Genomic DNA, 15,198 nt, shown 5'->3' with positions numbered 1-15,198 from the left:
TAAGGCAAATGCTAACAAGTATGAAAGGGGAAATTAACAGTAACACAATAAGAGTGGGAGACATTAATACCCCACTCACACCTATGGATATAGGTCAACTAAACAGAAAATTAGCAAGGAAACACAAACTCTAAATGATACAATAGACCAGTTAGACCTAATTGATATCTATAGGACATTTCATTCCTAAACAATGAATTTCACCTTTTTCTCAAGTGCACACAGAACCTTCTCCAGGATAGACCACATCCTGGGCCATAAATCTTGCCTTGGTAAATTCAAAAAATTGAAATAATTCCAAGCATCTTCTCTGATCACAATGCAGTAAGATTAGATGTCAACTACAGGAAAAAAAAAAAAAAACTATTAAAAATACAAACATATGGAGGCTAAACAACACACTGCTGAATAACCAACAAATCACAGAAGAAATCAAAAAAGAAATCAAAATATGCATAAAAATGAAAACACAACAACCCAAAACCTATGGGTTTCAGTAAAATCAGTGCTAAGGGGTAGGTTCATAGCAATACAAGCTCACCTCAAGAAACAGGAAAGAAATCATATAAATAGCCTAACTCTACACCTAAAGCAACTCCAAAAAGAAGAAATGAAGAACAGCAGGGTTAATAGAAGGAAAGAAATAATAAAAATTAGGGCAGAAATAAACTAAAAAGAAACAAAGGAGACCATAGCAAAAATCAACAAAGGTAAAAGATGGTTCTTTGAGAGGATAAATAAAATAGACAAACCATTAGCCAGACTCATCAAGAAAAAAGGGGAGAAGAATCAAAGCAACAAAATTAGAAATGAAAATGGAGAAATCACAACAGACAACACAGAAATACAAAGGATCATAAGAGACTACTATCAGCAACCATATGCCAATAAAATGGACAACCTGGAAGAAACAGACAAATTCTTAGAAAAGTTTAACTTTCCAAAACTGAACCAGATAGAAATAGAAAATCTTAACAGACCCATCACAAGCACAGAAATCGAAACTGTAATCAGATATCTTCCAGCAAACAAAAGCCCAGGACCAGACGGCTTCACAGCTGAATTCTACCAAAAATTTAGAGAAGAGCTAACACCTATCCTACTCAAACTCTTCAGAAAATTGCAGAGGAAGGTAAACTTCCAAACTCATTTTATGAGGCCACCATCACCCTAGTACCAAAACCTGACAAAGATGCCACAAAAAAAGAAAACTACAGGCCAATATCACTGATGAACACAGATGCAAAAATCCTTAACAGAATTCTAGCAAACAGAATCCAACAACATATTAAAAAGATTATATATCATGACCAAGTGCGCTTTATCCCAGGGGTGCAACGATTCTTCAACATTCGCAAGTCAATCAATGTGATACATCACATTAACAAATTGAAAGATAACAACCATATGATTATCTCAACAGATGCAGAGAAAGCCTTTGACAAAATTCAACATCTATTTATGATTAAAAAAAAAATCCTCCAGAAAGCAGGCATAGAAGGAACCCTCAATATAATAAAAGCCATATATGATAAACCCACAGCAAACATTATCTTCAATGGTAAAAAACTGAAAGCATTTCCCCTAAAGCCAGGAGCAAGACAAGGGTGCCCACTCTTACCACTACTATTCAACATAGTTTTGGAAGTTTTGGAAGCAATCAGAGAAGAAAAAGAAATAAAAGGAATCCAGATTGGAAAAGAAGAAGCAAAACTCTCACTGTTTGCAGATGACATGATCCTCTACATAGAAAACCCTAAAGATTCCACCAGAAAATTGCTAATCAATGAATATAGTAAAGTTGCAGGATATAAAATTAACACACAGAAATCTCTTGCATTCATATACACTAACAATGAGAGAACAGAAAGAGAAATTAAGGAAACAATTCCTTTCACCATTGCAACAAAAAGAATAAAATACTTAGGAATAAATCTACCTAAAGAAACAAAAGACCTATATGTAGAAAACTATAAAAGACTAATGAAAGAAATCAAAGAGGACACAAATAGATGGAGAAATATACCATGTTCATGGATTGGAAGAATCAATATAGTGAGACTGAGTATGCTACCCAAAGCAATCTATAGATTCAATGCAATCCCTATCAAGCTACCAACAGTATTTTTAAGAGAACTAGAACAAATAATTTCACAATTTGTACATAAATACCAAAAACCTCAAATAGCCAAAGCAATCTTGAGAAAGAAGAATGGAACTGGAGGAATCAACCTGCCTGACTTCAGACTATACTACAAAGCTACAGTCATCAAGACAGTATGGTATTGGCACAAAGACAGAAATATAGATCAATGGAACAAAATGGAAAGGCAAGAGATAAATCCACACACCTATGGACACCTTATCTTTGACAAAGGAGGCAAGAATATACAATGGAGAAAAGACAATCTCTTTAACAAGTGGTGCTGGGGAAACTGGTCAACCACTTGTAAAAGAATGAAACTAGAACACTTTCTAACACCATACACCAAAATAAACTCAAAATGGATTAAAGATCTAAATGTAAGACCAGAAACTATAAAACTCCTAGAGGAAAACATAGGCAAAACACTCTCTGACATAAATCACAGCAGGATCCTCTATGACCCACCTCCCAGAGTAATGGAAATAAAAGCAAAAATAAACAAATGGGACCTAATTAAACTTAAAAGCTTTTGCATAACAAAGGAAACTATAAGCAAGGTGAAAAGACAGCATTCAGAATGGGAGAAAATAATAGCAAATGAAGCAACTTTCAAAGTATTAATCTCAAAAATATACAAGCAGTTCCTACAGCTCAATTCCAGAAAAATAAACGACCCAATCAAAAAATGGGCCAAAGAACTAAACAGACATTTCTCCAAAGAAGACATACAGATGGCTAATAAACACATGAAAAGATGCTCAACATCACTCATTATCAGAGAAATGCAAATCAAAACCACAATGAGGTACCATTTCACACAGTCAGAATGGCTGCAATCCAAAAGTCTACAAGCAATAAATGCTGGAGAGGATGTGGAGAAAAGGGAACCCTCTTACAGTGTTGGTGGGAATGCAAACTAGTACAACCACTATGGAGAACAGTGTAGGGATTCCTTAAAAAACTGGAAATAGAACTGCCATACGACACAGCAATCCCACTGCTGGACATACACACTGAGGAAACAAGAATTCAAAGAGACACGTGTACCCCAGTGTCCATCATAGCACTGTTTACAATAGCCAGGACATGGAAGCAATCTAGATGTCCATTAACAGATGAATGGATAATAAAGCTGTGGTACATATACACAATGGAATATTACTCAGCTATTAAAAAGAATGCATTTGAGTCAGTTCTAATGAGGTGGATGAAACTGGAGCCTATTATACAGAGTGAAGTCAGAAGGAAAAACACCAATACAGTATATTAACACATATATATATGGAATTTAGAAAGATGGTAACGATGACCCTATATGCGAGACAGCAAAAGAGACACAGATGTATAGAACAGACTTTTGGACTCTGTGGAAGAATGCAAGGGTGGGATGATTTGAGAGAATAGCATTGAATCATGTATATTATCATATGTGAAATAGATCGCCAGTCTAGGTTTGATGCATGAGACAGGGTGCTCAGGGCTGGTGCACTGGGATGACCCTGAGGGATGGGATGGAGAGGGAGGTGGGAGGGGGTTCAGGATGGGGAACACATGTACACCCATGGCTGATTCATGTCAATGTATGGCAAAAACACTACAATATTGTAAAGTAATTAGCCTCCAATTAAAATAAATAATTTTTTTTAAAAAAAGAAAAATAATATTAGGTAACAGTGTTCATTTAGTATATGGATATGGCCCAAGTAGTGATTGTACTAAAATTACTAAATTCTTTACAGCACTGTTTTATTATATGAATATGTTTTCTATGTATGTATGTCACATATGTATATGTGTCATATGGAACAGATATAATATAAAATCCATATATGTGTCACACACACACACAAATATATAATACACTGTGCATGTTAAAACTCTGGAAATTATAAGGAAATATCACAGCGGAGTTCTTTTTTCATTTTTAGCTGTAGCTAGAATCTTTGTGATGCAGTGAATTGAGGAGAAGTCAACAGGAGAATTAAGCTCAAATGAATATATCATACACCAACTTCAAAGAATGGACTTCATCAGCCCTTTGCCCACGGCTGTGTTTTGAGCACCACCTTGTTAGTAAGCTGAAACTCAAAGCAGTTCTCTTGACTCCAGTGCTTGAGTGGTTTACATTATGCTATGTGAGTTAGTAACTGGGAAAACCACATGTGATAAGAAAAACCTATGGTGATGACAAGAGAAATTGATTTATTCCATAGTTTTCACACAACATAAAAACATAAAAGGAAGGGTTTATTCTGAACAGTTTTCCACTGTTACATAACTATACAATGTTCTGAGTAAAAAGAAGGACCACTCTGAGACTTTTCTTCTTTTTTTTTTTTTTTTAGTTTTTTTTTTTTCCATCAAGCATCAAGATCTTGAAAAACAAAAATTCCCACAGTCCCCAAGCAGAACCTGAACATCTCAGATGCCATGGTGAGGGTTTGAGATGAGTTCTTAGTTTAAGTGTGGGAAAGCAATAGACTAACAGACTCAGGTAGCAGTTTAGCTGAGCACAAGGTCTTTTCCTGATCTGGAAGTCAGCGAAGATGAGGGCAGAATTGAATAGTAGTTTTTCAGAATCAAGTTCCTAGAACTCACTGCTGAGTGATTTGAGGTCTCGGTGCCTGGAGTTCTGGCCCAGGTCTGGTCATTCTCATTCTCGCTTCCTCAGGTGCGTACAGGTGTCTTGCTCCCTGTTTGTCCCAGGTGCCTAGCCCGTGCCCAAGCTCTGGGCTCCTTGAGCATCGCTGGATGCCTCTCCCAGCTTCCATCCCCAGGTTGTTCTGATTCCACTTCTCCTCTGCAACTTTAGAACATGTATTAATATGCGAGTGAGGCTCACAATATGTCAGGGATAACCTTTAATATGCTCTAATTTATGAAAAAAGTAACATTTTCAAACTTGGTGCTTCCACTATTATTAGTGCTGTGGACATCTGCTGATTTGGGATTGCTGGCACCCTTTCCTTCTTCTTATGGAAACAGCTGCCTCTTTTCTCTTGGAGGGTTGACCATCCTTTCTTCTTTCTTTGGGGTTGGAGGACTTGCAATCACAGTGGTGGTCACAGTGGGGATGGACTGATTTGAGAAATATGTATTAATAATTGGAGTCAGCAGGACGAAGTAATTTGCCATGAGGGGTGAGGACAGGACAGGGAGTCTTGGCTTGGGTATGTCAGAAGATGTCACTGCTAATGGAGCTAGAGAATATAGCATGAGAATTGGATCATGGTTTTAGTTCCTTATATTACATATATCCTATGATAAATTCTAAGTAACTTACCCGACTTTCTCATTGATTTAGCTACAGTCATACAAAGCACCATTTTTAAAAAGGTGGAGGGAGGAAAATCCAAGTTGCTAGGTGGAAGAGAGTCCTTTCAAATAGTGCTTTGTATGACTGTCTGTAGCTCAATCAATGAGAAAGTCGGGTAAGTTACTTAGAATTTATCATAGAATATATGTAATATAAGGAACTAAAAAAACAGTCTTCATGAGTACCACCTATTTGATGCTTATCTAAATAAAATTTGCATCATTTGCAAAAAAAAGTCTCCCTATAGTGTCAAAAATGGGGTGGGAGAGGAGTAGATATTTATTCCATAGAGTATTACATTAAACTATTTTAATATATTCTATGAAATCCAAATGTTCGAAAGACCAACCTTAAAATGTAGAAAAAAATGTTGCAACTGTACTAACACTCATTACTAAGTAATATTCATGGAATATTTGCTCCAAGCCCAGCAGCCCCCAGGTGAGCCTCTGCCTCCTTTCTGATGCCATGTCTGAGAGAAGCCAAGTCAGTCAATGTCTCTGTGAGGCAAAATAGTCATTAAGAAACAAAAAGTACACTTGCCAAATCTTCCAACTCATTGTTTAATTTTTTACTTGAAGAAGACAAAAACACTGCAATTCACATATTTAGACAACTTTATCACTATTGCTCAGAGGAAAGGCCTGTCCTGGTCTAGTAGAATTCTACAGAAAGGTCTTGTGTTTGGTGTAGTAAGGGATACTGGGCTCTGGCAGCCCACTAACCTAATTAATAAAATGGTACCCTTTGTACCAGGAAATGTCAACCCACTCCAATCTTCTTGCCTGGGAAATCCCATGGACAGAGAAGACTGGTGGGCTACATACAGTCCATGGGGTCGCAAAGAGTCAGACATGACTTAACAACTAAACAACAATAATCACTTTTCAGATCACACTTGAATTATTAATTTTTCAGAGAATTTGAATGCAAAAAGTAACAATCAATATAATTTAAATGTCATCTCACAATTAAGAAAGTATCTCACAAGTCTGTTCAGTTGCAGGTTTTTATGTTCTATTACATTGCTAAGAAACCACTGGGGCTTCCCTGGTGGTCCAGTGGTTGAGATTCAGAGCTCCCAATGTGGGGGGCCTGGGTTCGATCCCTGGTCAGGGAACTAGATTCCACATGCAGCAACTAAAAACCCCATGGGCTGCAACTAAGACCAGGAGCAGCCAAATAAAGAAAGAAAAATAAGTTTCTTTCTTAAAAAAAAAAAAAAAGAAACAGATACCCTTTCTGAATCATCCTTGTGATTCAGGGAATCACAGACTATTCCCTGGCCATTTCACAATCTTTGCTGGATGCATTAGAATTTTCTAGGTGGTAAAAAGAAAGTTTTGAATTTTTTAAATTACTATGGACTTAAAAGAGTAGCAAGTTTCTGCACTGTATTTCTGAAAAATATCTGGGAATAACTATAACAATAACAAAAGCTGAAAATTATTTTCAAGGACTAAAGAAAACAAATGCATTGTCATGCATGCTACATGTTATCAGTTAAAATAGCCAACTGTGATGAAATATCTGAGGAAAAAAGTAGAGACTTTTACAAATGTAGAAGAAAATGTTACTTCTCTGGGTCTAAGTACAGAGTACCAAGGACAAGGAGAAATATGTCAGAACAAGCAGAAAAATCGGGTCATATACCTTGAGAATCGAAACCTCTTATTTATTCTCACTGAGAGAATTACTGTGAATAACTAGGTGAGTTTGATAGCAGCATAAGGAACAGAAAGGGAATGAGAAAGCAGGAAGCAAATTCGAATAGCCAGGAGAGTGGCTTTGACCATGAGCATGGTGTCAGAATTTCAAGAATGACAGAAAAAGCAAGTAGACAGATGGCAGAGACACGTGCTGAAACCATAGGGAAGAGAGTTTCAAATATGTTATCATTGCTTTTGAACACTCATTGCCCTTAACTCTCTGTGAGGAAAGCTCTGCTAGCCTTTAAGACTAATGAAGACTGGTTGTCTTGCATTGGGAAATATGGGAGGTTTAAACTGAAAAAGCCTAAAGTTTCTTGATGAAAACAAACCTATGATGGGGCATTCAAACCCAAAGCAGCATTTTTAAAAATCGAAGTACTGATGGTTTGCAATATTGAGTTAGTCTCACGTGCACAGCAAAGTGATTCAGTTATGTGTTTTTTCAGGTTATTTTCCATTACAGGTTATTACAAGATATTGACTGTAGTTCCCTGTGCGTGTGCGTACTAAGTCACTTCAGTTGTTTCCGACTCTTTGCAACCTTATGGACTGTAACCCACCACGCTCCTCTGTCCATGGGATTCTCCAGCAAGAATACTGGAGTAGGTTGCCATTTCCTCTTCCAGGGGATCTTCCCAACCCAGGGATTGAACCTTGGTCTCTAATGTCTCCTGCATTCACAGGCAGGTTCTTTACCACTAGCGCCACCTGGGAAGCCCTGTAGTTCCCTATTAGTGAAGTCACTCAGTCATGTCTGACTCTTTGCGACCCCATGGACTGTAGCCTACCAGGCTCCTCCATCGTAACCTATTCCTCCTCTCCCTCCCTTCCCCTTTGGTAACCATGTTTATTTTCTATGTCTGTGAGTCTGTTTCTGTTTTGTAAATAAATTTATATGTATCATTTTGGGGGTCTTCCCTGGTGGCTCAATAGTAAAGAATCCACCTGTCAATGCAGGAGACATGGGTTTGATCCCTGGTCTGGGAAGATCCCACATGCAGAGGAGCACCTTAGCCCCAGTGCCACAACTACTGAGCTTGTGCCCTAGAGCCCATGCTCTGCAGCAAGAGAAGCCACCACAGTGAGAAGCCCAAGCACCACAACTAGAGTAGCCCCTGCTTGCCACAACTAGAGAAAGGCCCTTGGGTAGCAATAAAGACCCAGCACAGCCAATAAATAAACCAACAAATAAAATTATTTAAAAAAAAAAAAACAAGATCAATGCAGAAAGGCATTTATACATCACTGAGAAAGGTGTTTGGGGTGAGGGAGAGGAGAAGTAAATACAAAAATCATCGATGTAATCACCTGTTTTTTTCCAGAAAAAGCTTAAAATGAGTCATCTCTCTCCCTATGTCTCCTCTACCCACCTCCTCCACCACTCTTATGATTCCAGAGAGGAAATAATAGCCAATAATCACTGTGGTCACAAGTAATTGATGGTCACAAATGCATGGTCATGTACATAAAATTATTTCTACTTTAAAATACAAATTACCAAAATGAGGAAATATATGCATACACTCAGTTAACGGAGGTTACCATAGAGACAGCCAGCCGTACTGTTTCCAGTTACTGCTCTTCATTGCTCAGAATGCATCCACTATAATTATATTCCTCCTAGAATACTCAGATACACATGTTCACGTGCACACACACACATGCAGGCTAAACACAGTCAAGCAACATAGTCCCACAAAATTTAGGTTATGCTGTTATTTCATCTGTGCTCTTGAAACCATGGAAATTCAGAGCAACAAGAGGCTCTGTGTCCAGAGTCTTATCCAACATACTACGGTTGCAGCTGTAGAAAATTAGGTCAAAGCCTGAGATGGGAGTTAGGAGCAGGCTTCTGACTAGATTCTGAGTGTGCTCCTTGTCCCAAGATTAAGATGGCATGAAAGAGACTCCCAAAAAATGCTAACTTCCCATCAAAGAGGCCCCCTTTGACATTGGAGAGTGACGACATCTATCATACAGAAAGCACTATTGTGAGGACATTACTGAGCGCTGGAGTGTGAATTATTCTTTTATCTTTAATTTTATCATCTAATAATGCTTTGAAAGTACAAATATCATTTTTTGATGCTATGCCTTCAGGGAAATTAAGAAGTGATCACTGCAGTTTTAAACACTGTACTTCCAAAATAGACATATAACTCGTGATTTGGGAGGAATGTTGTCACCTAAGGGGCTGGATTATAAAATTCCAATTTAAAAACAGTATAGGTGTGAAAGGTGTTAGCTGCTCAGTTGTGTCCGACTCTTTATGATCCCATGGACGATGGCCCACAAGGCTCCTCTGTTCATGGAATTCTCCAGGCAAGAATACTGGAGTGGGTTTCCCGACCCAGGGATCAAACCCAGGTCTCCCAAATTCTACTTTAGAAAAGTGTTGGAGGAAAAGTGGGGGAGGGGATGTTGGAAGGATACCATGGGGAAATTAAGAAATACCACAGCATTTCAAAAATAATTAAAGAGGAATCCTCATCCCCTCCCCCACTTTTCCCATAACACTTTCTTAAAGTAGAATTTGTGGAAAACCTATTTTGTTTTTAAGTTGGAATTTGATAAGCCAGCCCCTTAAGTGATTGCATTCCCCCAAAATCAGAAGTTATGTGTCTATTTTGGAAGTACAGTCCTTCCTGCAGGGGCTTCCTAGGTGGCTCACTGGTAAAGAAATCTGCCTGCCAATGCAGGAAATGCAGGTTTGATCCTTGGATGGGGAAGATCCCCTGGAGAAGGAAATGGCAACCCACCCCAGTATTCTTGCCTGGGAAATCCCACGGACAGAGGAGCCTGGCGGGCTACAGTCCATGGGGTGCAAAGAGTTGGACATGACTGAGCACAAACATCTTTCTTTCAAAAAGATCTCAGAACAAACTGGAGGCTGCCACAGAGAAAGGGTTGGGGGTGCTGATGAAATAAGTGAAGAGGATTAAGAGGCACAAACTTCCAGCTATAAGATAAATAACTCCCATGTATATAATGTACACATAGGGAATATAGTCAACAATATTGTAGCAGATTTGTCTGGTCATGGATGGTAACTAGACTTACCATGGTGATCATTTCACAATATATTCTACTGTTCTGTTCTACTGTTCAGGGCATGTGCATATACACATGCTAAGTCACTTCTATCATGTCTGACTCTTTGTGACCCCATGGACTGCAGCCTGCTAGGCTTCTCTGTCCATGGGATTTTCCAGGCAAGGACACTGGAGTGGGTTGCCATTTCCTTCTCCAGAGCATCTTCCCAACCCAGTGATCGAACCTGCATCTCTTACATCTCCTGCATTGGCAAGCAGGTTCTTTACCACAAGTGCCACCTGGGAAGCCCAATATATATCACAATATATACATATGTCAAATCATCATGTTGTACATCTAAAACTAATACAATGTTCTATGTCAATTATATCCTAATAAAACCAGGAAAACAAAAAAAAAATAAACTTTTTAAAAAAGACCTCAGAACACATACCACCACATGCCAACTTGTATTCAGCACTCACTTTCCCTGAATGCTCAGATCTCTTTGCTAAGAGATTTAGGGCTTAGATGTAGTCAGGTAATACATATATATTTAATACATTTCCTTGTCATTTATTTCAATATATTTAGTAAAAGTAGCCTGCTTCATATGTCTAACTCTCTTGGGTGATTCCCTGTTCTATCTCCTACAAAACAATTTCATTTGGAGTTTTAACATCAGAGAAGATGAAAGCTTTGGACTATTGTTGTTTAGTTCCTAAGTCATGTCCAACTATTTTGCGATCCCATGGACTGTAGCCCTCTAGGCACCTTTGTCCATGGGATTTCCCAGGCAAGAATACTGGAGTGGAAAAAAAAAAAAGAATACTAGAGTGGGTTGCCATTTGTTTCTCCAGGGGATTGTCCCAACTCAGGGATCGAACCCACATCTCCTGCATTGGCAGGTGGCTTCTTTACCACTGAGCCACCGGGGAAGCCCAAGCTTTGGACTATGGTTATTATAAACTCTCTTCATTCTCCAAAAGCACAAAATTAACTTGTTTTCTTATAAATAAAATTACTCCACTGACCACAACAGCACAATCTGAAGCTTCCAGTATTTCTGTATCCTGTGACAATGGAGAAGCAGCCCTGTGTGGTTCCATGATGGGAGTCCTCAAAACATGCCAAAGATAGAGATGGAGATATGGATGAATTACACTGTAGCAGTCAGAGCAGGCAATGTTCAGTCTCTGCTTGGGCAACAAAACCACCAATCTCTTCTTTTTTTGATGCTAGGTTAAAACAAAGAGCTACCACAAATAGCTGAAATTTGGTGGTGGGGGATTCCTAGAGAAAGTCAGCTTTGTTAAAGTACTATCTATCAAACCTCATGCCAGAACCACTAAGAAAGTAGGAAATCCCCTGAACTTGAGACATTTCCCCCTTGCCCACCCTGTGATGATGGAAACTCCTTTAGTAACCAGGAAGCATTAACCCCACCATGGCAGGATGCAAAGAGATAAAGCTAGGGAACAGGATGGTCTAAAATAATTAACAGCTCTCTAAAGAGTTGGCCCTACTAACATGGCTCATTCTTTCCAATTATAGGAACACATTTCCTTGTTTTGTTTTTTTTTTGTTTGTTTGTTTTTTTTTGGCCCTGCCATGCAGCATGTGGGATCTTAGCTCCCTAACCAGGGACTGAACCCATGCCCCCTGCAGTGGAAGCTCACAGTCCTAACCACTGGACCACCAGGGAATTTCCAATACATTTCCATTTTTTAAAAAGCTTACACATGATTAAATTGATTAGGAGGACTGAAAGTACTATTTTTTTTCTTCAAACAAACAAAATTGCTTTTCAGCACATGTTAGAAGGAATAGAGTAGTAGAAAGGGTGGGGCTGTAAAAACAAGACCTGGCTAAAATATACCACTTATTTGCTATATGACCTTGGGCAAGGGCAAAATGCATACCTGCCTCAGCGGCAGCTCCATCACAACTATGACACCATATTCCACAGTCTCACACAGAGAGCAAGTGAGAATGTATCTAGAAACTTTTTGGTAATTCCTGAAGTCTCATATACATTGTTTTCATGACATTAGAACAGTACACAGTTTATAATAATTATTAAAGTATTTTTGTCTGCAGGATAGATTAAAAAACAGATTTTATGTGAAAACACATATTTTACCTTCACTGAAACTCATACCCCTATTCATACATGACAAAAAGCAAGGGTTAGCTGAAAGCTAGAGACAGGGACAAGAGCTTGGGAAAAGGCAGCAGTGTTACCAAATAGATACAAAGTCTGCTGCTTTCAGTACAGGGTCCTTTTGGAAAGAGGAAAGGTCCTCCCCTACCTACCCCATTTCCAACTGGGCACAGGAAACCTACTAACTGAGGGAAGGAGAAAGAGAAAAGCACTTTAGTGACTGCAACTGCTAGCACACACCAAACCTAAGAATTTGTTAGGTTCTAATATGGAAAGAGAAAGATTTTAGAGCTGCTCAAAGAATAGGACAGGAATCTTACACAGAAATAGAAGAAAAGAAAGGAAGATCCCTTGGAACCCTGATTTCAGACATTGTTCATTCTTAAAAATACAGAAAGCTATATTCTCAATTAAGTTTTCTTTTATAGTGTATTTACATACTGGTGTTATTTTATTTTATTTTACCATTTTATAGAGTAGCTAACACAGGTAGTGGTCAGCTCAATGGGGTGGCTGGTGAATGCACGTGGACCATGACCAGTCATGCGTTGCATTCTATGGAAACTATAACTGAAGACCTAGAAACCATAAGGGTTATATGCCATTTCTGTAAACCTCATCCATGTGCTACTGTTTTCTAATTTTCTGTTCCCTCTTCTCCTTGCTTTCTTCTGCCATCCATATTTCTTTTGTAACTTCCAAATAGCTCTCTCTTCTATCTCCTTTCCACACAGAAAGAGTGTACAATTTTTTAAAGGTATGATAAGTTTTCAAAATAGAGATATCGGTATTTATATACGTTTTGTCCAGTTGTTAAGGAAACTTTTTTCAAGATTGAGTCTATGATGGCACCAAAAAACAGTAAGCATTTCACAAATGTGTTACTTTTATTTAAAGAATTCAATAGTGTCAAAAGTAATCTATTTACATGGGGTTTTCACAATCCATGTTTCTGTCTTTTATTATCTAGGATTATAAACATAACAGGGCTTCCCTGGTGGCTCAGACAGTAAAGAGTCTGTCCACAATGCGGGAGACCCAGGTTTGACCCTGGGTCGGGAAGATCCCTTAGAGAAGGAAATGGCAACCCACTCCAGTATTCTTGCCTGGAAAATCCCATGGACGGAGGAGTCTGGAAGGCTACAGTCCATGGGGTCACAAAGAGTTGGACACGACTGAGTGACTTCACTTTCTTTCTTTTCTATAAACATATCAAGGCAAAAAGTTATAATAATTAACGAACTAAGTCTTCATCTCAAGAAGTGAGAAAAAGAACACCGAAACAGTAAATTTTATAAAGTTGAAGGACAGCAGTTCTGCTTCCAGCCACATGGACAAGAAGCCACATGGACAAGACTCACCCTCCACACAATGCAACTAGAGTAGCCCTTGATCACCCACAAGGAGGGAAAGCCTGCATGCAGCAACAAAGATCTGGCACAGCCAAAAAAATAATGTACACTATAAACCATAAAGCAATCAGTGAATAAAACCATGAGTTAGAGCTAATAAACCAAAAAAAGAGATGAAGTGAAATCATTTTAAAAAACCTAATTCAAAATAAAGCAATAAAAGAGGGAAAATAACAAGAGGGAAGAGGACAAACAGAATCAGATAGCTGCCTCACCACGCCACCTGCTCTGGAGCAAGTCATGGTGGTGGCACTGGCGGCCTGGCTGCTCCTGGCGTCCATGACTGGCATGCAGCAGCAGCAGGACTTCAACAACCTCAAGGCCGTCAACATCCAGGGCAAGTTGGTGTTGCTGAAGAAGTACGACGGCTAGGTGTCCCTGGTGGTGAATGTAGCTAGCAAATGCGGCTTCATAGACCAGCACAGCAGGACCTGGGGCCCCAGCACTTCAATGTGCTTGCCTTCCCCTGTAACCAGTGTGGCCAGCAGGAGCCCGACAGCAGCAAGACTGAGAGCTTTGCCCCGCCGCACCTACAGTGTCACTTTCCCCATGTTTAGCAAGATCACAGTGGCCAGCACTGGTGTCCACCCTGCCTTCAAGTACCTGACGGAGACTTCTGGCAAGGAGCCCAGCTGGAACTTCTGAAAGTACCTAGTGGCCCCAGATGGAAAGGTGGTAGGAGCTTGGGACCCAAGCATGACAGTGGAGGAGATCAGGCCCCCATTTACAGTGCTGGTGATGAAGCTCGTCCTGAAGAAGCAAGAAGACTTATAAACACTTTCCTTCCTCTCCCTCATCCCCTCCCCGCACTGTGCATGAGTGACCAGAGCAAACTCAAATGGTGCTACAAAGAGACCACAGACTCTCCTCCACTCTTATCCTGATACCTAACCCATCACTCCTGTCAGGGGAAAATTCTAGTAGTTTGATTATTTGAATCTTAGAGCAACCTCTAGGAACCAGTGAGAGTTCTTGACCAATGACTTACCAGCTGGTAAGAACCTCTAGCCTATGAAAACATGTGGCAAATAGAAGCATTTCAAGCAATTATCTTCTATCTATAATGCGGGACCAATTCCTACCTCACAGGGCTATTGTGAGGATGAGGATGAAAAGCCTATGGAAGTGCCAAGGGCAGTGCCAGCTAACCAGGAGGCATTCAAGAAATGGTTCTTGCATATGAACCAAAAAATAAGTTGTGATCAACAAAAACTTGAACCCAACATGAATTTCTAGCCCTAAGAATCCAGGCCAAATATTTGCTGTTGTTACAGTTTTCCTATGTATTTTTTTTCAATTACAAAAGTAATACAACTCATTGTAAAACAATACATGATACAAAATAAAAAATGAAAGCATCTCCCTCAAAAAAATAATGATAGCTAGATGAAATACTAAAACTTAAACATATCGAT

General features: G+C 39.2%; 1 pseudogene; it reads left to right on the top strand.

The window, feature by feature from the left end:
* The first annotated feature begins 13,967 nt into the window (after positions 1-13,967).
* On the top strand, positions 13,968-14,821 carry LOC133243252 (glutathione peroxidase 7-like; annotated as a pseudogene).
* The last annotated feature ends 377 nt before the right edge of the window (positions 14,822-15,198 follow it).

The sequence above is a fragment of the Bos javanicus genome, chromosome X (genome assembly GCF_032452875.1).
Source record: "Bos javanicus breed banteng chromosome X, ARS-OSU_banteng_1.0, whole genome shotgun sequence".
NCBI lineage: Eukaryota > Metazoa > Chordata > Mammalia > Artiodactyla > Bovidae > Bos > Bos javanicus.
This window is presented reverse-complemented; position numbering and strand designations above follow the sequence as displayed.